Here is a 21,315-nt window from a genome sequence, read left to right as displayed (position 1 = left end):
GTGATTTCTTGAGTGATATCCTGAGTACCACTTAGGTGGGTCATTAGGTGTGGATTAGTTGCTAAAGTCTTTGTGTCTTGACCTCTTGAACTTTGTGAAGAGTTTTTCTGAGAAGATGGCTGTACTGCACTTAGTTGTGCTCTGGCTTGGCTAAGTGCAGTACAGCCATCTTCTCAGAAAAACTCTTCACAAAGTTCAAGAGGTCAAGACACAAAGACTTTAGCAACTAATCCACACCTAATGACCCACCTAAGTGGTACTCAGGATATCACTCAAGAAATCACTCAAGATATCCCTCAAGTAATTAAGGAACAAAAGAAGAAAAGGCACACTAGCCTGGGAACTTCCTCTCTGCCCAGAACATTGGAGGCTATACACCACACCCCCTCAACAGTATTTACAGGAACTCAAACACTGAGATCCTGCTCTGTTCCAGTAACAAGAAGCCGAAAGCACCAGCCTGAAGATGACGAGTGAGACCTCGTCGAAACGTCGCCTAGACACCCCAACTTTTACACGGGAAGACACCCGAGGACACCAAAACCTGCATTCCTGTACCCGTGAAAATCTACGAAAGCATATATATATATATATATATATATATATATATATATATATATATATATATTCCTCTCTGCCCAGAACATTGGAGGCTATACACCACACCCCCTCAACAGTATTTATAGGAACTCAAACACTGAGATCCTGCTCTGTTCCAGTAACAAGAAGCCGAAAGCACCAGCCTGAAGATGACGAGTGAGACCTCGTCGAAACGTCGCCTAGACACCCCAACTTTTACACGGGAAGACACCCGAGGACACCAAAACCTGCATTCCTGTACCCGTGAAAATCTACGAAAGCATATATATATATATATATATATATATATATATATATATATATATATGGTGTAACATTGCCATTAAGAGAATACCTTATGAGCGGGAGGCCTCTAGTTAACAACTCAGCTGAGCTAGTAACTCACTGGGGGGCCTTAGGCAAGCCATTATTTATCAGCCATTTGCAATATGGGGATGAGAATATCGGCCACCCACTCAGCATTCCTGAGACAATATTCATCATGGGTGGGGACAGGGAAGAGGAATAAGGTGCTGAAAATTTACAGCAGCAGCTGGATGAAAACTGTAGTAACTGTTAGTGATTTCCTAACAACTATTGAGGTTGGGTTCCCCCCCTCAAAAGGATTAGCTACCCTGTTCCCTGTGCTAACCCAACAGTTCTTATCTCCCATACCTGCCTCTCTGGAATTTTTCTATTCACCATTTACAGCAGCAGCTGTAGCCGGTTCTGGTTGACTGTTCTAATATCGGTGCTGGTCAATGGCCAGCAATTCTTGGCATTACAATAAGTATGAAAAGAATGTGTCCCTGGCTGGTGAGTGTGGGTCCCTCTTCACACTGTGTGATGGGTGGAGGTGCTTTCTGGATGCACAAGGATGTGCAGCTTGGCCCCGCAGGTAACCAATGCAGGCCCAGAGTCAAATCAGAAGAGAGGTGCAGCAGGGAGAGGATCCTAGACAAAGCTTTTCCATCCTTGAGATGATGCCAGTCAGTGGAGACAATACTGAACCACTGTGAGAAGTGCAGTTTCAGGGAACCAGGCAGAGGACCTTCTCGGCAGTGGCACCCTCCCTGTGGAACACCCTCCCATCAGATGTCAAAGAGATAAAGAACTACACTTTTAGAAGACATCTGAAGGCAGCCCTGTATTGGGAAGTTTTTTATATTGGATGTTATATTATGTTTTTTGCTTGTGTTGGAAGCTGCCCAGAGTGGCTGGAGCAACCCAGCCAGATGGACTGGATATAAATAATAAAATCATTATTACTTTTATCATTATGGTGTGACTCGGGTATGTTCCTTGATCATTCTGCTTTTGTGGGGTCTGTCTCTTCTCTCACAACAGAAATGCAACTTGGCCCACAGAGAAAGGCAGGGTCTGAAAGTGCCCGATACGATCAGAAAAGATAAGCCCACAGTGAAAGTGGATATGGTGCATTACAGTAGATTATGTTTATGAACTTTAATAAAGCTTTTTCTCTGCAGAAGGATTCCTTACGTGCCCCATATGGCAACACGGTACATTACAGTTAGCAAGTAAATCCAAAGCACCGTAGATGTATTTCCACAGTGGTAACCCTTGTTCCACTGGTTTTTGTTCCACATTTCTGCTTTACAATATGGCCTGGGGAAACAGATAAAATCCCTTGACAATTGACCCTCGCTCTTTCACTAATCTTCGGCCGAATACCTCCTAGACTGAAACTCCCCAACTTAAAAGCTAAACTGCAATTGGGTCATTGTTATTGAATCACAAAGTTGGAAGGAACATTGTAGATGATTGAAATCCAACCCATTGCTCAATGGAAGATTGGCAAAATAATTGCTGGATCAGGTCAGTGGCCCACCTAGTCCAGCGTCCTTTTCCTCACAGTGGCAACCAGATGCCTGTGGGAAGTCCGCAAGCAGGACCTGACCTCTCTTTCTTTGGTTTATAGCAACTGGTTTTCAGAAGCATGCCAACTCCAACCGTGGAAGTAGAATATAGTGGTTAGCAGCCACTGATTGCAAGGTACAACTATCCCATGCCTGGAAAAGCTGTCCAGTCTCTTCTTAAAAAGAGCCCATCACCTCCTGTAGTCTTCCACTATCAAGCAGTTCCTACTGCTAGATAGTTTCTCCTAATATTTAGTCAAAAGCTGCTTCCTTGCAATTTATAGTCATTAGGTCTCGCCATGCCTCTCAAGAGCAACATAGAGCAAGTCTGCTCTTTTTCTGCATGGCAACCCTTGAGAGATTTGAAGACAACAGTCATCTCCACCCACTCTCTCCAGGCTTATTTTCTCCATGCTAAATGCACTCCCTCTTTCAAAGCTTTCCAGACCTTACAGAATTCTGTTTGCCTTCCTCTGGACATGCTCCAGTTGCTCAATGTCCTTCTTAAAAATATGAAATAAGTTGTGTTGTAGTGGCAGCAGTAGCAGCGTTCCAGGTGCAAACAGATATTGCTTGAATTGTCGATATTTTGGGTTAACTTCAGGAAGATCCACACCATACTGTACATTGAAAGCACATGAGTTCCCCCAACTAGATCCTGGGAACTCTAGTTTCCCCTAATAGAGCTAAAATTCTCAGCACCCATAGTGACCCAAAGTCAACACAATTTAAATGTATGATGTGGTTCTGCCCTAAGTCATACTCAGTCATTTCAATTAGTGTACTTTGACTGGCATTCAATGATATTTTCCTCAGTCTTCTGTTCTGCTCCGGTTTAATGGTTATTGCACACAAACTACACCAGACCTGGTTTGCACATAATACTAAGCCATGGTTTACTGTAGTGATAACGTTAACCATAGTTAATAAATCATAATTAGGCTGGGATGTCTAGAAGACAATCACTTAAACCTTGGTTTGTTACACACACCCTTCCCTCATTCAAAGAGATACAAGTCAGGGAAAACCAGGGAAGACTCAGGGTCTGAGGCTTTTGAACAATAACAGATTCTTAATTTTAATTAAAGAGGAGGACAGGGTACACATGTAATGGTAATCTATGGTTAATGTTAACTAAGTTTTATGCCCAAACTATAGACCTTTACTGTGGTTAACAAGCTATCGTTATCCATAGTTAAGTTGGGAGGTTTCACACATAACACTAAACCATAGTTTAATGAATCATGGTTTAGCTTTATGTGTGAACCAAGCCATTACCAACCAACCAGATGCAAGAGTACTAGAAGAAAAGACTTGAACACTTTGTAGGCTTTCCCTGAAACTCTGAGCCTAATTTAATACCTAATTCTCACTAATGTTTCTAGGTTGTACTACTTTAGACTAGATTAGGAGCTCTTCTGCACAAAGATGTCTCTTCACACTGCAATGTAGAAGGTGCTTTGGGGTTCTGGTAGCTATTTTGAATTAGAATCAATCATTCAGAAATACATGTTCTGATATGTTTCCAGACGTGTTACATCTTGATATTCACTGAGTTGTTTGCAATGGCTGTAAAAAGCACCCAGGCTTATTTTATTTTATTCATTACATAAGAAGGGAAGAATAATTTGCACAAGACCATCTGTAGCCAGTAGTTTTTCACTCCAGAGCAAAGTCCCAAATCATCCACTGGACTGAACTTCTCTTTCAAGTTTTGTCTGGCATGATAACCCACGCTAAGATGTATCTTTTATAGAACTCTTATTTTCTAATCCCAACAGATCTCGCAATTTAAAATACCATATGCCAGATCTTATCAGCATTATACTAATATTGAGTTTCCATAGATTTCCTGTTTGAATCAGTTCGTAAAAACACCAGCGAAAGAAAGGGGGGGGGAGGGCAAGGATTAAGTTGAATGTTTACTCTTCTACCAGCTCAGTCCATAACCTATTTATTTAGAACAAACTACTTCAGTATACAATGATTTAATCCCATTTATAGGAGCACTGAGAAGCTCAACACTTCTAGGCCTTGTGAACCCAACGCTTGGGAGGAATAATTGCCACTGAAACCACACAGTAGCAGCAAAATTAGACTGTAACCTGAATCATTTACTCTGCTGTTTTGATCGCAGAAATTAGCTATACTAGGACCCTGCTGCGTAAGGGATTAAAGCATTTAAATGCAAATGCAAATAATCTTAGCTGGGTTGCAGTTTATTCAGAAAAATTCTCAAAACTTTAAAATGCAGATAACATTTTTTAATGTCAAAAACCCCCTGTTCAAATACATACTGGCTCTTCAAAGGCCAAACTGAAGACACTTAGGCTACACGATCACAATGGATTAATTCATTAGAATAATTGTTTAAAATCCTTTTTTTATCAACTAAAAAGGTGTTCCCGATTAACCAGGTGACACATATATTAAAAATAATTAATTAAAACAAGAGCTTCTGCATACTGCAGGCCCCAGGCACCATTTGGGAAGAGAAATTCCCCTTTCACTCTCAAACAGGAGAGAATGCCTCTTCTAAAATACCATGTTAAAAAAACCCAAAGTAATGGTGCTGCTTTTCTTGAAGACTATTGCTGCATCACATGCAAATCTAATTCATTAAAATGGCTTTCATTAGCTCACTACAATTCTTTTAATCAGTTTACAGCTGTAGTACAACAAACAACTTGGGGAAAACGTTGCATTTTAATGTTAACTGTATTTGGTTTATATGAACCAACAAGTGTGGTTAGCAGTGGCAAGATCACAGCTTCATTGCAAGTCAGTCAGCCACCAGAATAGTTCTGTGGCTCAAATGTCAAGAACTCAAGGGGTGGTGGTGTGCTACAAGCATGGTGGTGCCCCAACCACACTAATGGGTATAAATCAGGGTAGGGAATGCTAGCACTCAGAAAGTAAATAGTTGAGCATGTTCCCCAGCCTGTTCATACAAATAGGATGAGAATTGAATTTTCATACACTGTGGAACACTGCAAATATCTAGAATCTTAAATGAAGTAGAAGCACATTGCAGTTTTACAGATCAGCAACTGCATGAATAGCGTTTTGTTTTTGGAAAAAAATATTGCTGCTCACAATAAGCAGCACTTTATAAAACATTATCAGCAAAATATGAACACATTGTGTGTGCGTGTGTGTGGTGCATTATATATAATAAAAATAAACAGATACTGAAAAATATGCTTTCAAAAGCCAGTACTTAAAAACAAAACAAAACTAGGGAAGTGATTATCTAAGCACCAAAATAAAGAGGAGAGCGGATATAATTTTGGGACCAAAAAACCATTCATTCTGTAATTTAAAAGTTGTCAATTGTAATTAGTGATTAAAACATGTCTAGATTTACTTCCATATTTATTTTCATACAATGCCCCCCCCATTGGGTGTTTCTTTCCACTTCTTTCCCTGCTTGGCGCTAAGAAGGTGAGGGGCAAAAAGGTAAAGATGAGCAGGAAGCAGGAAGTGAAGAGCCAGAGGAACAAAAACTGGGAAGATGCTTCTTCATGGATGTAATATTAATGGATGGGTTTACTCTATCATTCAAGCATTAAGTAGTAGCAGGGTGGGTTCAGACTGCACTAGATGGGCAGGAGCAGTGAGAGAAGGAACTAGTGTTTATTGGGCAGTCTAGAAGCCTCAGTAATTGTGTGTGTGTGTGTGTGTGTGTGAACACAGGAAGTGCAATTTGAGCCACGCTTTTTGTGTTCACACGCATCGTTGACACCTGCCACTCTTCATATCTCATTTCTACAGCTCCAGATACATGGGGTCACAACAGCATTGCAACCTACCATGATTAAAGCCCTCCCCCATTGCCCTGTAATAAGCACTAATCCGGCACTATTCAGCTTCAAAGCACTTAGTCAATGGGTAGGCAAACTAAGGCCCGGGGGCCAGATCCGGCCCAATTGCCTTTTAAATCCGGCCCGCGGATGGTCCGGGAATCAGCATGTTTTTACATGAGTAGAATGTGTCCTCTTAATTAAAATGCATCTCTGAGTTATTTGTGGGGCCTGCCTGGTGTTTTTACGTGAGTAGAATGTGTGCTTTTTTAAAAAAATGCATCTCTGGGTTATTTGTGGGGCATAGGAATTCGTTCTTCCCCCCAAAAAATATAGTCCAGCCCCACAAGGTCTGAGGGACAGTGGACCAGCCCCCTGCTGAAAAAGCTTAGGGACCCCTGACTTAGTAGAAAGAGTCCATACTGAGTCCCTACCTCCCCACCACATTGTTGAGAACTAGAAACTTGCCTGTTTTTAAAATGAAAATTTAGATTTATTTTTTTCAAGGAAGCAGTGGCTGCAAAATGCAGTGAATAAAGGCACACTGAAGCACACTCCTTTCTCAAAAAAGCACACACCCTAAAAACACAGAAGAAGAAGAAAATAGAAGGTGGGGAGACGCAGAGAGCTCTGGCTGAGTCAGAAGAGGTTAACAATCCGCTCCGCCTCTTCCACTTTGCCTTACAATCCTTTTAAGGGAGACTTGAGCTCAGGACATCTGGAGTTCAGGAAAAACAGAGAAGAACTGGGAAGATGAATAAAGGCTCATCACAGTACACAAAAGAACACAGCGAAAAGAAGCCTGGGTTTGGGCATTCTTGTCTGGCAAGGCAGGCAGGCAGGAAGGCTAATGAAGCATTTGCAATATGGGACGTTTGCCAGTGTAACAAAGAAGATGTGCATCAGCTCTGCAGATGTGCCAAAGCCCCCAGAGCAAAATAATGACATAATCACCATAAGTGTCACAGGCCAGACTGTACACAAGGTGACATGGGAGGGAATAAATAAGAGTCTTTAGAGGCATCTAGTACACACATGGGGGAGTGGGGGGGTTGAATAACCATTCCTCACTATTGTCGACGCCACCAGGCAGTTTGGGAGAAGTCAGGAGCATAATGTAGAAGGCAAGCAAAAGAAATCTTCAGCAGGCCAAAGCCGGCACAACTAGCTGTGCAGTTTCTCCCCCTTCCACCTCTTGCTGATTTCTTAATTCCCCTTGCCCTCATTGCATGCAAAGTGAAATGTCAGCAACGCTCTACAGTGTCTGGCAAGCTCCTTTTTGCAAGAAGAGGCGAAGAAGGGGGGGGGGGAGTAAAGGATTGGTAATAACCACTATGTCCAACACATATCAAAGACCCACTATAGACTGCAGCTGCTCAAATAATCTTCAAATGATTGGTTTAAATAAGAATTATACCTCTATCTATCTATCTATCATCTATCATCTATCTATCTATCTATCTATCTATCTATCTATCTATCTATCATCTATCTATCTATCATCTATCTATCTATCTATCTATCTATCTATCTATCTATCTATCTATCTATCTAATCTCTCATCTTCAGAAATTGTCAGGGGAGGGGAATGCAAGCCAGATTGCACATTAAATATGGCAACCATTCAGTACACATTGTGAAATTGTGACTTCAATATATTTAACATGGGCATGAGCCATCCACAGCAAGACATTTTGTAGGCCACTGATTTCAGTAAAGAAAGATTTAACCACGGTCATAAAATCATAGAATTGCAGAGTCTGAAGGGACTACAAGAGCCATCTAGAACAACCCTCTGCAATACAGGAAACTTTTGTCCAATGTGGGGCTCAAAACCCATGACTCTGAGATTAAGGGTGTCATGTTATGATTCTACGATTTTATGCTCTACGACTGAGCTGTAGCAAAGAATGTCTTTCTTCCTCCTCATTGCTCTATACTGCTCTTCGGTGCTACTGTTTTGTTTCATTGCTGTCCGTTGTTTGGTGGTTTCAGTTTCTGGTTCCAATGTAAATTGCACTTGCTTTAATTGGGACATTTTTGGTAACCTGTTTGGGACTATTCATTGAATGGCTGGTGAGAAGTACAATTAATTAAAGTGCATAATATTGACTGGATGTGCAAAATGTTTTCTCTCCTCACCCCATCACTATTCCCTCTTACTCCAAGAGTACAGGATTGCACAGGGCACATATTCAAACGGATTTTGAAAAAAAGGTAAAGTGAAATAGTAGCTAAGAGTATGACTTGAGAGTTTCAAAGTCCAAATCTCTTGTTATTCGCAGTACAATCCCATGTTTACGGAGAAGTCAAGTCCCTTTGTTTTTCAATGGTACTTCTGCCCCAGTTTAAGAGTTTGTGGGATTGTAGCTCTATAAACCACTGGAGAACCTGAGGCAAGCCACAACCGTAGCCCAATCTGTAATGTAGGGATAATATCTGCAGCATTGATTCAATGACTACTGGGATAATATATCTGAAGCACTTCGTATTTACAGAGAGCAGAACACTTCCAATGCTTTACTATAAATATACAACTTATTAGCAGCTCCTCCCAGGGTACTGTTCTGCACTAAGAAAGGAAATCCCAACAGCTTTATGAATACGCTCGCAGTTTTTCTCCCGGTGGACAGCCTATGGTCCCTGTCCCCCAAACTCTTTGCTGTGGCAGTCTCTATCGACACAACTGGGAATCAATAAATAAGAACCTGCTTGTGTTCGTTAAGTACTGCAAGTCGGCATCTTCTAGGAGAGACTCCAAGCGAAGCTCTTTGCTTCAACATGGCCCTTTTCATCTGGGTCTAATGAAAAATTCATCAGATTAACTTTAAATTTTTATGATCCCTTAATTGCATAAGCTGTGTCTGCTTCACCTACAGCAGACCCTCCAAGTGTCCCTATTTTCCAGGGACAGGCCTGGATTTACAAAAGCCATCCCAGTTTCTGATTTGATCCTGGAATGTCCCGCTTTCCCTTAGGGCACCCCTATTTACATCGGATAAATGTTGGAAGGTATGGAGTTTTGTGACCCACGAAGCATAGGAGATGAGATAGATAGATAGATAGATAGATAGATAGATAGATAGATAGATGATAGATAGATAGATACGGTGTTGGTTTTAAAATAATAATAATACTGGTGATGATGATGATGATGATAATTATACAAACTTGTTTCAAAAGGTTTTTGCATAAGAAAGTTAATCATTATAAAACTAGGATCTGAGTAACCCAGTTGGTTTACTTACAGTGCAATCCTACTCAGAGGAAAACTGCCATTGAGTTAAATGGAGTTTACTTCTGAGGAAGTGAACAGAGGATTACATATGTGGGGAGTGACATTTTTCACAGCTGCTTCACTTATATTATGATTATGTGAGCTTCAACCAAGTGTTTAGAACTCTACAGACATACAAAGTTAATTAAATTAATGGAGAGATTGTACGGTAGATAATTTAGTGCCATATTCCCTCCCTACCACCTCAGTTTCTTTGTATTGAACACCCTTATATTGCTACTTTGATTAAAATAGTCAATGCTCTGTTCTGTGTAGTTTCCCTACATCTTCTAACTAAATCTTTGCTTACTATATCATTAGGGAAAACAACAGAACATGTATATCATTTTGTTTTACAGAGCCTAATAATTATGCCACAGAGGATTCTAAATTAATCACAGACGGTAAAACAATATTAATAATCTGCTCGGCAAACGCCAGCTTCTTTGCTCTTTGATAGATATTATTAGGCTATTACAATTTTAATTAGGCACACATTTCTCAGGGAGCCTGAAGTGGCACACCATTTACCATAAAGCTATGTAAACCATATCATTAAGGCGGCGACAGCCAGTGTAGTTTCCTCTAGATGTTGAACTACAATTCCCATCATCCCCGACTAGTGGCTAGGGCTGATGGGAGTTGTAGTCCAACACCATCTAGTGAGAACCACACTGCATTCCCTGCCTTAATGAAATACCAGAGTTAACATAGCTTTAGCTATTTTGTCACCAAAAACTGACAGGCCATATTTGTTTAGTTATTTACAACAGCAATGGGTTGAGCAAATGATTTTCCATCTTCACCCACCATCTCCATGCAAGTTAGCTTAGTCATGAGGTTCGACCAAGGCACTTAACATTCCCAACTAGCCAACTCAATGGAGGACCATAACATTTACAGATTCACAAAAGCAAATTTGTCATGAATTCGGAGCTAGGGAAATAGGATGCTGCTTTATATCGGGTCAGGCCATTAGTCCATCTAGCTCAGTATTGCTGACACTGACCGGCAACAATTCTCCAGTGCTTCAGACTGGTGACTTTGCCGGCCCTGCCTGCAGATGCTGTGGACTCAACATCCTGCAAGCAAAAACAGATGTTGCACCACTGAATGATGAGTTCTTCCTCAGGTGAAATACCTAAAGAATTTTGAGGATACCCACATTTTGAAAGGCTAGCAAAAGATGTTCTCTCTCTGTGTGTGCGCGTGTGTGCATGTGTGTGTGTTTACATATCTTTAGTATAGGACAACGGTTTGCCACAGACAGAAACAATTTTTTTTATTATTATTTAAAAAAACTAGACATTTTTAATACTATTCCGTCAGTATTTTCCTTAAACATTTCCCCTTCGTGTGTTGCTGGCTGTTATGGTGAAGACAAAAATGAATTTAAACTGGAAATATTCTCGTATTTGTCGGTGCAGGGTCTTAAAAGTTTTTTCCCCTATAGGTAACTGCAACCCTTACTTCAACCTAATGACAGGGGCATTATTGGCGGGCAGGGCGGATCAGGGCCCCCTGAGCCCTAATCATCATCATATCATCGTCATCTTATTTATACCCCAGCCTGGATGGCTTCCAACACTTCCCTTATACAGGGCTGCCTTCAGATATCTTCTAAAAGTTGTACAGTTCTTTATCTCTTTCACATCAGATGGGAGGGTGTTCCAGAGGACCTTTTGCACTGAGTCCCATGTCTCCTGACTATTCTACCCTTTTCTCTCCAACTTATTTTTTTCAAGAAACAACGCCCAACAGACCTGTGAGCAAAGCACCCACCATCTTAATTTGCTCAGAGACCCAAATCTGCGCCTAAATTAGCATACACAACTTCTATGCATGTGTCCCAAGCTGTTCAAGTACCTAGCAATTCTCCCTGCACCCAGCTAATGAACCCATGTTTTCTGCATATGGATCCATAGCAGTCTCCCTTTTTAAAATTGTGTGTGGATGAAAAAATGAAAGCCGTGGTGCAAACCTATGCAAGCTGGCTCAGAAGGGAGCCATGCTGAATTCAGCAGCAATCCCTCCTGCATTAAATGGCTACACCAGTCTACACCAACCTGATGCCTTCTAGATGTTGTTGGACTACAGCTCACGCTGTGCCTGATGGGAGTTGTAGTCCAAGCACACCTGGAGGGCTCCGGGTTGGCCTAGGCCGCCATACAAGATTGTAGCCGATGTGCATAATGATAACTTTTTTCATGCGCTTTGACAGGCAGGCAGGCGGGTGGGGAACGGGAGGCGGGAAGAAACCCTATTAAATTTCCCAAAGAATTAGCAGAATAGCTCTGCTAGAATGTATATGGCATTAAAGGAGAGAGAGAAAGGGTTCTGAAAAGGCTTGTCAGAACTTTTCCGAGCCCATTTCATCCGCCGGCGGCGGAAGCACAATGATCGGGCTCTTGTCAGAGCGCCACAACCGCCACCTGCGGACCTTAGAAGGAGCGGCTGCTCTCTGCTCCCATTGATAACCCTTTGTGGTGTGAAGGGGAGAGGGAAAAGAGCCGAACGGAGGAGAACTGAAGGTCAGACAATAGACGTTGCTGCACACACTGTCTCTGAACTTTCCTCATCTCTGAAGGACAATTAATTATCAAAGCCTTTGGGGCAGGTCGAAGCAAAGGGAAAGCCTACTGCTGGCCCAGCACTCCAGCCGTTTCGCTCTCTGTGTTTGCTAAATGGCCCAGCCTGTTGGAAAGCTAAAGTAGCAGCCACCAGAAATAAGGCAATAGATTGCATCTAGGGGTGGGTGGCTAGGAAAGCGGACAATTCCTAGCTAGAGATAGTGTGCGCGAGCTTGGCCTTGTATCGTTCTATTATCGCCGTGGAATTATCCGCACACACACACACAAAGCAGGCGAGGGCAATTGCGCCCCGTCTTCCCCGCCAAAAAGCCACAGGGTAGGTTGGAGTCAGGAAAAAACGTCCTCGCCGTGGTGCGTTAAAAAGGATGGTCCTTTCTCTCTCTCCCCCACCCCTTCTCTCCGCCAAATCACTTCACAGAGGCAGAAAAACAGACAAACACAAAAGAGTTTGAGACTTTTTCTCCGACATTAAATAGAGTAACTGATAAGGTCAGACATATGATACCTAAAGACATGAATCTGTGAACTCTTGAAGTCAAAGGACCTCTCTGTGCAAAGGAACAATCTTTCAAAGGAAACAGATCACAGAACTCCACTGAATCCCCTTTAAACTTTATGAAGCAGGAGGGGAAAAAGCTCTAAGTAAGGAAGCCTGACAGAAGAGCCTTGAACTATTTTCTGAAGGAAAGATGAGACCCTCACTAGGCTGCCACAAAACATCTTTTTTTTCTCTCCTAAAGGCTCTTCTGAACTTTGATATGTGCCAAGACACCACTATTGAAAGCTGTATAATTATGTGCTATAACCACTGTAGAAAATGCTTTGTTCACCTCAACAAAGAACAATAAGCAAAGTAAAGTGACATTACACTGTATCTTTTTCTTTAAGAATGTTGAGAGAGGTCACGGTACATTATAACTAATAGAGCTGTTGAGTAAGGAGGTTTAAAAACTTCATCTTGCTGTGCTTAAATGTAACCCAATGGGGGAAAATAGTCAGAGGGAGCTATAAAATCTAATGACATTAAATCAAATAGCCCGCACATCATTTCGGGCCTATCTCATTGTAGTAGCAAACACCTTGAATCCAAGGGGGATAAATATCAAAATGAGAGTTTCCTGACTCAAAAACTACATATACCCTCAACTGCCATGCCTGGTTCAGCTGATTAAATACTGTTTGAGGAAGAACTTCCTCAGCTGAACCAGAAACAACAACTGAATGTATAATTATTATTAGGGGTCCACACAAGGTTCATTAACAATTAAAAGTGGCATTTACAATATTGTTACAGCCCACTTTATACTTGCATAACTTTTGCAAATGAATTTAATAAAATGAGATATACTGGCTGAGCTGAGGGAAACTGTCTTCCTGAAGGATGTTTTCATACTTTTTAAAGAAATAAAAATCAACATTGTTTAAGATGCAACGAGATAGCTACAATGTCTCTATATTTTTAATGGAAAATAGAGGAACAGAGTTCTACCACAAATCCCATTCTGCAATCTTTCCATTCATTGATTTTGGATATAATTAATCAGCCCAGCAGGAATATTTTAATTATTTTCAAACCCCAATGTTTAAGTTTCAAATTCTTCTGTTGCACATCAGAGGAATTAGAGCTTATTATGAAATAATAATAATAAATGTGCATGGGGAAATAAGACTGCTATCAAATGTCTGAAGAATACATGTAGCCAGGCATTTTCAATATATAACAAAGTGCAAATGAAGTCCTATTACTCCTATTGCAAAGTGCAAACTAATGTCCTATCATTGTTGCAGCCGCATCAAACTTCTTTAAAACTGATGCCTCACACTTTTTTTGTTGCGTACTTTAAAATAATCTTTTTAGCTCAGGTAGCAGGTGTGGGAGACTGCATCCTGTTAGAACTTTCTCACTCAAAATGTGAAGAAGCCTAGTTTTAAGGCAACCTTTGCACAGGCACTCAGCCTAGGTGGTACCAGCGGTTAAATGCACAGTGCTACATAGTTTTTGCAGTCTGATTCCAGAATGTTTGCAACAGTATTGCTGGTAAACATGCAGTGGATGTTAGAAGTCAGAACCACAACCAATTAATCAACTTCAGCTAAATTTGACCCATAATTTCATTAGGGTGAAAGTCGCTTACAAATTTCACAGGGATATGTCTGAAGCTTTAACCAAGCAAACTAAAAGCCCGGGAGGGGGGGCAAGAAATGCTCTACAGTCTGTATGTGGATTGTTGTTAATTTACAGACTTAAAGCAAAATAGTACGTACGTTATATAATGGGTGGAACGATCAGCAGTTTGGCATTTTAGTTAATGCTAAGTTACATGTATTGTATTGGGGGGGGGGCATGTTTGAAGATTTTAAATCAGCATTGATAGACATGACTTTAGAAAATGAAACACTTGAAAGATTATAGAATTGTGAGAGATCCGAGAAATAATAGCGCACTGTAGTTGGTTAGACAGCGACCAGTCCACAATATTACATCTAATCCTTTACACCTAAGTTTCCAACCTTTGGGGGCCATGACAGATTTGAAGTTTTGAGAGGGTGCCATGGGTGCCACACCCTCTTCCTTCTCTTCCCCCTCCCTTTGGTAATTCCACACAGACACACCCCTTCCTGAAGGAGAGAGCAAGCGCACGCACACTGGGCTTTCCTGTCGGCTCTGAAGGTCTGCGTTGGTACAGTACACAGTAAAAGTCACAGAGCTGGTGCTTGCCAGCGCTGCCAAAACACTGATGAAGTTACAGGCAAAGATTGTCACGGATCTTCACAAAATTTACACATGATGAAAACCAAAGCACCAAGAAATTACACCTCTGAATGCAGAGGTAACCAATGATTTGGTGGTAGTTTTCAGCATAACCCTTGTAAAAGTTAAGAGGATACATGCCTTGTATTCATGTTTTTGAGTCATGGCAGTGCTGGAAAACGCCAGTCATGGGGTTTTTTTCCCATTTCAGTCAATGGATACAGATGTTTCTGCTACGTGATATTGGGAAGATGAAAAAAACACACAATTTCAAGAGACTCTGTTTTACTGCAGCCAATCTGTGTGTGTGTGTGTGTGTGTGCGCGCACGCACGCATGCACACACATTCTATTTCTTTCTCTTCATCCCCTACAGATCTCACTTTTTCTGTCTCTGGTTCTCCCCTAGTTATTCCATTTTTCTGCCTGAGCATCCAATATTGCTCCCATTTCTCCTCTCCTCTCTTGGCCATTCAACTTCCTTTTCAGCTACTAATCTGAACATTGGAAAACACACACAACTAGAAAATGAAGTGGGGAAGAGTGGCCCTCTTTCAACCTCCTCCTTAAGTTCCCTTTTTTGGAGGGGGGGGTGAACCTCTTCCCCATCACATGACACAGGGAGCAATGAGGAAGGGGGAGGGCTCAGAGATTTTGTGAATACCTAGAAAAGTCCTCAAAGATGGTATTGTGCCCACAAGAACCCCTTTGGTGGTTATAAGCTTACAAAGGTATCCAGGATGCAAAGGTTTATACATGACAACCACAGTTTACTAGTCAGGCTACTGCAACGCTCTAGCATATATTTGAGAGAACACAAGTTTACATGTGAGTGCAAGTTTCTGGCCCACAACATTTAAAAACAAATGTAGCAAATAAGTACACCTAGGAATGTGTCAATTGATTTTGCTAGGCTAAAATCCTAAATTACAACCTCTTAAGGAAATGGAACTAGGTATGACAATGAAGTTATGGATAGAGGCATAGTTTGTACATAACACCAAGCCATCATTTATTAAATGATGGCTTATTTGCATGTCTGACTCATGCCAAGAGGCTGAACTATAGTTGGGTTACCAAACAACCCACCCACTGAATCCATGATTTGCTGTTGGCTTGCAAATCTTGGTTTATTTTAACTATGGCTTTGTGTTACATGCAAACCCAGCACTCTTTCTTAACTATGGCTTGTCTGGCCACCTTTACCCAGACACTCACCTGACTACAAAAGTACAAGGCAAGAGCAGTTGAAAAAAGACTTTGGAGAAACAAGCCATGGGTTTATTTGATTGTCTGTAGGAACCCATGATCTGTTAAACAAACCATGGCTTAGTGTTATGGGCAAACCAGGCAAATTAACAGGAGAATTCTAGTGGACGGGAATGTACATGTCCCCATTATGAATCTACTCCTCCCTCTTCCTGACAACCTCTCTGCTTTTCCGGAAATCCCAGATCTCATTACTATGCCCTTCAAAATAAAAACTCAGCCATAAGATTTCACAACAGTGCATTGGCAGAGTTTTGATTTTTACATCAACAGGTAGAGCACCTTTTTGGTATACATAAGATGCCAGGTTCAATCCCTGACATTCCCAGTTAAAAATATCACAGGAGGCAAGGCTGGGAAAGACCTCTCCCACAGAGATGGATGAACCAATGATCTAACTTAGTAAAAGGCAGGTTCATACATCCATCACTGTGGAATGTAGGACTTTTCAGCTTACATTTCTAAGTAATTGCTTATGAAAGGCAGAGACTACCCACTTGTCAGAGACGACAGTGACTGAAACACCATTTATGAAAGTATATCACAATTTATTGTATTCAAATATACTATGAATGTCCATATTATAAACAACAGTGCTCGTAAAACAGGTGCATATATTACTGGCTACTTTTTATTTCGTGCATTCTTATTGTATATATTTATTTCTAATTTCAAACACCATGTGTGCAGCAGTGTACCAGGAAGCCCCTCCATTGAAAGCCTTCCACCACTCGCTTCAATGCAACTGTCAGCTTCTAGGGGCTCAATGGAAGTCTGTACTTCCATTGAATAGGGGAGGGTAGACTTTGCAAAGAATACCTGCACACACTGGCAGTCACTGCAACAAGGTGATGCTTGCACAACTAGCATCCTTAGCCGCCTACCTTTTGGCTCCAAGGATCCTCCCAGCATGTCTCACAAGACCTTTCAGCTGTCTTTCCCCATAAAATTAACACTGCACGCCTTGTTCAGGGGTTTTACATACAGTTAATACATACACAAGTGGGGAAGTGGGGCCACGCCAAATCTGCACAGACACCTATAGGGATATAGAACACGATCTGGAACCCTGAGCAACCAGGGTTCCAGATGGCAAAGGTTCCCTTCCTTCAAATGTTTGCACAGCACTGTATGCATCGATGTCCTCACTCACCTTGTTTTCCTTCACTGTAAGCATAGTGCTTGCTACAGTATTTAGCAGGTTGATCCCCAATACCGTTTAATCCACAAAACAATTAAATACAACAAGGCAGAGACATGTGGACCAGATATGTAGGTTCCACACTCTGTATGGTGTAGGAGTCAGCCTTTGGCTCATCTTCCATACTGCATGTTATAGCCTTTAATCAGGTATACAGGCAAGAGTGCCTATGCAGCTTGGCTCTGGAGATGTGGTCCACACCATGGAAAAGGGCTGAGTGACGGACATGAGCAAGTCCAATTTACACAGAACATATGCATAAGGGGAAAGCCATGAGTCTCGCTCCTGTATCCCACCATGGGCATAACTACATGCTTCTCAAGGCACGTGATAACTGAGGGCCACATGACATGGGAGTTCTGCTATTGGATTTCCAGATACCTTCCTCCTCTCTCCTCAAAGCAGCTGCAGAAGGCCCTGATTTTTGTAAGACAGGATGGAGAGTTTAACTCTTGTTTTCAATGCCCGTTCCCAAATGCAAATCAACTTCCCAAAGCTACTTTTAGTTGCAAAGCAGAAGCATCCATGTATGAGTATTTATGCACTGTATCTATTTTATATCTAGGAGCTCACAGTGAACCACAACTCTTGTGGAATGCATGTTGATGGGGGGGGGGGTGCAGCTAATTTGCTTCCCAGATGCCAATTCTGTATATTTTAAAGGGGGGAAAACAGCAATTTACACAGGTACATAGGGTAGAATTCAACATAGTGCTAAGTGGGCTATGCCAGCACAGAAGGAGATCTGCTTGTGCAATGGGACTTCCACCTCTTACACCCCAACCACTGGAGCAGATTTAAAGGGTATGGGGAACAAAGCGGGAAAGGTCTCATTCACAAGTGGACCTCATTCCATGCACATAACAACTCGGTTGAATCCCACCAGTACATTTCACAATCACTTCTTTTCTCCTCAGATAAATTTGCCCAAGTATGAAATGCAATGGGGAAAGCTGCATCTAAGTGCAATTGGAACAAAGTGTAATTTGAACAAGTGCTCCTTGTCTAGGTTGAGTTGATCTGCCACTCACAGCGTACAAGCAATTAGATTTCTGCAAAATCCCAAAATGTTCAGTGGCCATTCACAAGTTTGATATGCTAGCCTACCTAATCTTTAGGTGGGCAAGGAAGTTGAAGATAAACTGGAACTGGTCCAGTGCTACCACTAGATGACTGGGGGAAAGCCGATGGGAGAACAAAGAGCTAAATAAATCCACCCTAACAATTAAATATTAAAACCAAATACTATATGTGCGTGTGTGACTTATGTAAGAAACCCATAGAAAGCTGCTGTCTCTTTCATGTTCTGATTCCCTTTAAAATATTCTCTGCAAACCATCCAGGATAAGTATGTTTCTATCGCATTTGGAGTGCATATCTAGATGTCTACTTGCAAGTTCAATGGAGCTTTGTTCTAAGTGTGTCTAGAATTGCAGTCTTTAGATACTTGAGTTTAAAACATACTAGAGATTACACAAACAGCACACATAGCTGCTGAGGTGTTTTTTTTGTTTTGTTTATTTAGGAGGGAGAGCTTCTATTTAATGTGTGCTGAAAACATAAATGAATTAGGGTGGAGTAGGGTGCTCTATAAGTTACCATTTGTGAGAAACAGTAGCGCGCAAGGATAGACATATGAAAATCCTCCTTCCCCAGCATGCGTATCTCTAATTCATCAGAATGTAAGTTTTGCTTACTACTAAAGATGATTTGGTTGAGTTTTGTGTTGCAGCTGAGCCTAATGTGTTCACAATCTCAATTGACCTCCAATGACAGCACACAGAAACACAGAAACAAATTGGTACACTTCTCGCAAATAGAGAAAGATTACTCGTTCAGTCACCAAATCCTTCTGCAAGGTGTTTCAGCTACCTCTGGCTATGAGCCTGAGGCGATTGTGACAAATCTAAAGTAAGGAGGCATGAGGATTGTTAAGGATCTTATTTGAGTTCTGTTAACAGCTGCTGGCGGCTCCAAGGCATTGTGAAAGGAAGTCAGAAAAGCCAGCTCATATGTTAGAGCAAAGGCAGGCCCCAGCAGCTCCACAGTGGGTTGAGGATGTGTTTCGTATGAACTGCTGAAGGACGTTCATGAGTCTAAAAAGCACGTGTGTTGTCCACAGGGACGCCGCTTGCACAATGTGTGATGTGCCTCTGGCAGGTGTATGTTGAGTAATAGATCTTAAGGAAAACAGGTTCCATAATTCGCCCAAAGCCCCCTTTTTCCATGAGATTTTATCCCCATTTCTTCACTACGTTATGAATGTTAACTCCGTAAGAGGAAGCGAGCAGAAAAGGTTTAGGAAAATCCATTTAAATTATTTAAGATGAAAGGCATATCAAGCTTCAATTATATTAAAGGATCAGCAATAAAAGTATGAAGGGGAGGAACTCTGATGATGCTAAATATGGAAAACGCTCCATTTGCTCAAGGACTTCAGATCCAATTTCAACACCACAGTACATGTCATTTTTGCTTCAGTGCTAGTCACCTGGGCTGGCCGCTGATCAGGCAAGAATGCATACCTTCAGATTAAACGATATGCAGTAATGGCCTGTTTAGGTCCAGGTTTTCAGCCTAGTGCACGGAGTTGTGGGTAGCAGTCTTAAAGCTCCCATCCAGCTGTTTGTATGAATTAGGAATTTCATAGCCATGCATTTGAACACAAGTGAAAGGGGTTCTGTGTTATAAGAAATTAACTTATTGGGGGGCAATACTTATCCAGATCAGATAATTGCAAACTACTGGGAACAATATGCCATAGGTGTTACGTTGCAGCCTCAGGCTGCTCCAATTAAAAGCCATTTCCTCCATGCTTTAAACTGTGCAACATAGAAAGACTCACATGGGTAGCTCAAAGACAGAAAGAGGGCAACACAATATATAGATGCATATTAATGCTTTTACATTTTCAGACAGAGACGTGATTTATGAGAAGAGGCTCATATTGTGAAATTGTACATATAACCCTTATTCATCTTCTGCTAAATTGTTATCAGGAGGGTGTCAAATGCACTTTCCCTTTGTTTTTGTTCTTGGTTTCTTCAGAAGAAGCTCCATCCAAGAGTAGTGTAGTCATTGGCCCTCCAGAGGTTGCTGGACTCCAACTCCCATCAGCCCCAGTCAGCATGGCCCATAAAAGGCCAGGGATGATTGGAGCTACAGTCCAGCAGCATCTAGAACAGGGTTTCCCAAACTTGGGTCTCCAGCTGCTTTTGGACTACAATTCCAGTCATCCCTAACCACTGGTCTTGCTAGCTAGGAATGATGGGAGTTGTAGTCCGAAAACAGCTGGAGACCCGAGATTAGGAAACCCTGATCTAGAGGGATCTTCAATAGCCACGACCACAAGGTAGGGCACACATTTGATAAAGAATAAGGCTGATGGACCATGGCTGTTTTGAAATAAAAAGCTCTGGTGAATGAGTAAGAGTAGAAGTGAAATCTGCATCCTAACCTTCTGTGTCCCTTTCCAACTGATTCACTTAGATGTGATGATGATGGTGATGGCAATCACTTTAGAAATGCTTCAGAGCACGTTTTTGTACCTAGCACAGTACTACTTCCGTAGCGAAAGAAACAAAAGCCCTTGCCACGCCTTCTGACCACGCCACTGTGCAGCTTATACCAAACAATGTGGCCCATCCTTTGAGCAGATAATACCAATGCGCTGCCACAAGGCTTCAATGCCACAGAGTGACAACTCCCAGAAGCCCCTCTCGCCTCATCCCTGCATCTGACAGTGCAAAATGCTTATCATCAGCACGGAGGAATTTGCCACCGTGGGGCTTACGGAAGGTCAGCAGGTTAGGAACAATCGCTTGCTGAGCCAAGGCTTCGGTGATTGGCTCATACCCGCTCATTGTTGGCCTGTAAGGAAGAGTTTCAATCAAAGCTGCCAATCCATGGGGTATAATCCAGAGACATTTAGATAGGCCTAGTCCCCGTTGATTTCAATGGAACCGAG

At 41.8% G+C, this 21,315-nt stretch overlaps 2 protein-coding genes across 10 annotated transcripts in view; one reads left to right on the top strand and one right to left on the bottom strand.

Moving 5' to 3' along the window:
• PROX1 (prospero homeobox 1) overlaps positions 1–21,315 on the bottom strand; it is a 321,324-nt gene that overhangs the window by 38,120 nt on the left and 261,889 nt on the right. The gene's annotated exons all lie outside the window — the stretch shown is intronic.
• Positions 1–21,315, top strand: part of PTPN14 (protein tyrosine phosphatase non-receptor type 14) — a 455,032-nt gene that overhangs the window by 313,795 nt on the left and 119,922 nt on the right. The gene's annotated exons all lie outside the window — the stretch shown is intronic.

This window comes from Podarcis melisellensis, assembly GCF_964234715.1.
Source record: "Podarcis melisellensis genome assembly, chromosome: 3".
In the NCBI taxonomy this organism is placed as follows: Eukaryota; Metazoa; Chordata; class Lepidosauria; order Squamata; family Lacertidae; genus Podarcis; species Podarcis melisellensis.
Note: the sequence above shows the minus strand (reverse complement) of the source record. Positions and strands in the feature narration are given on the sequence as shown.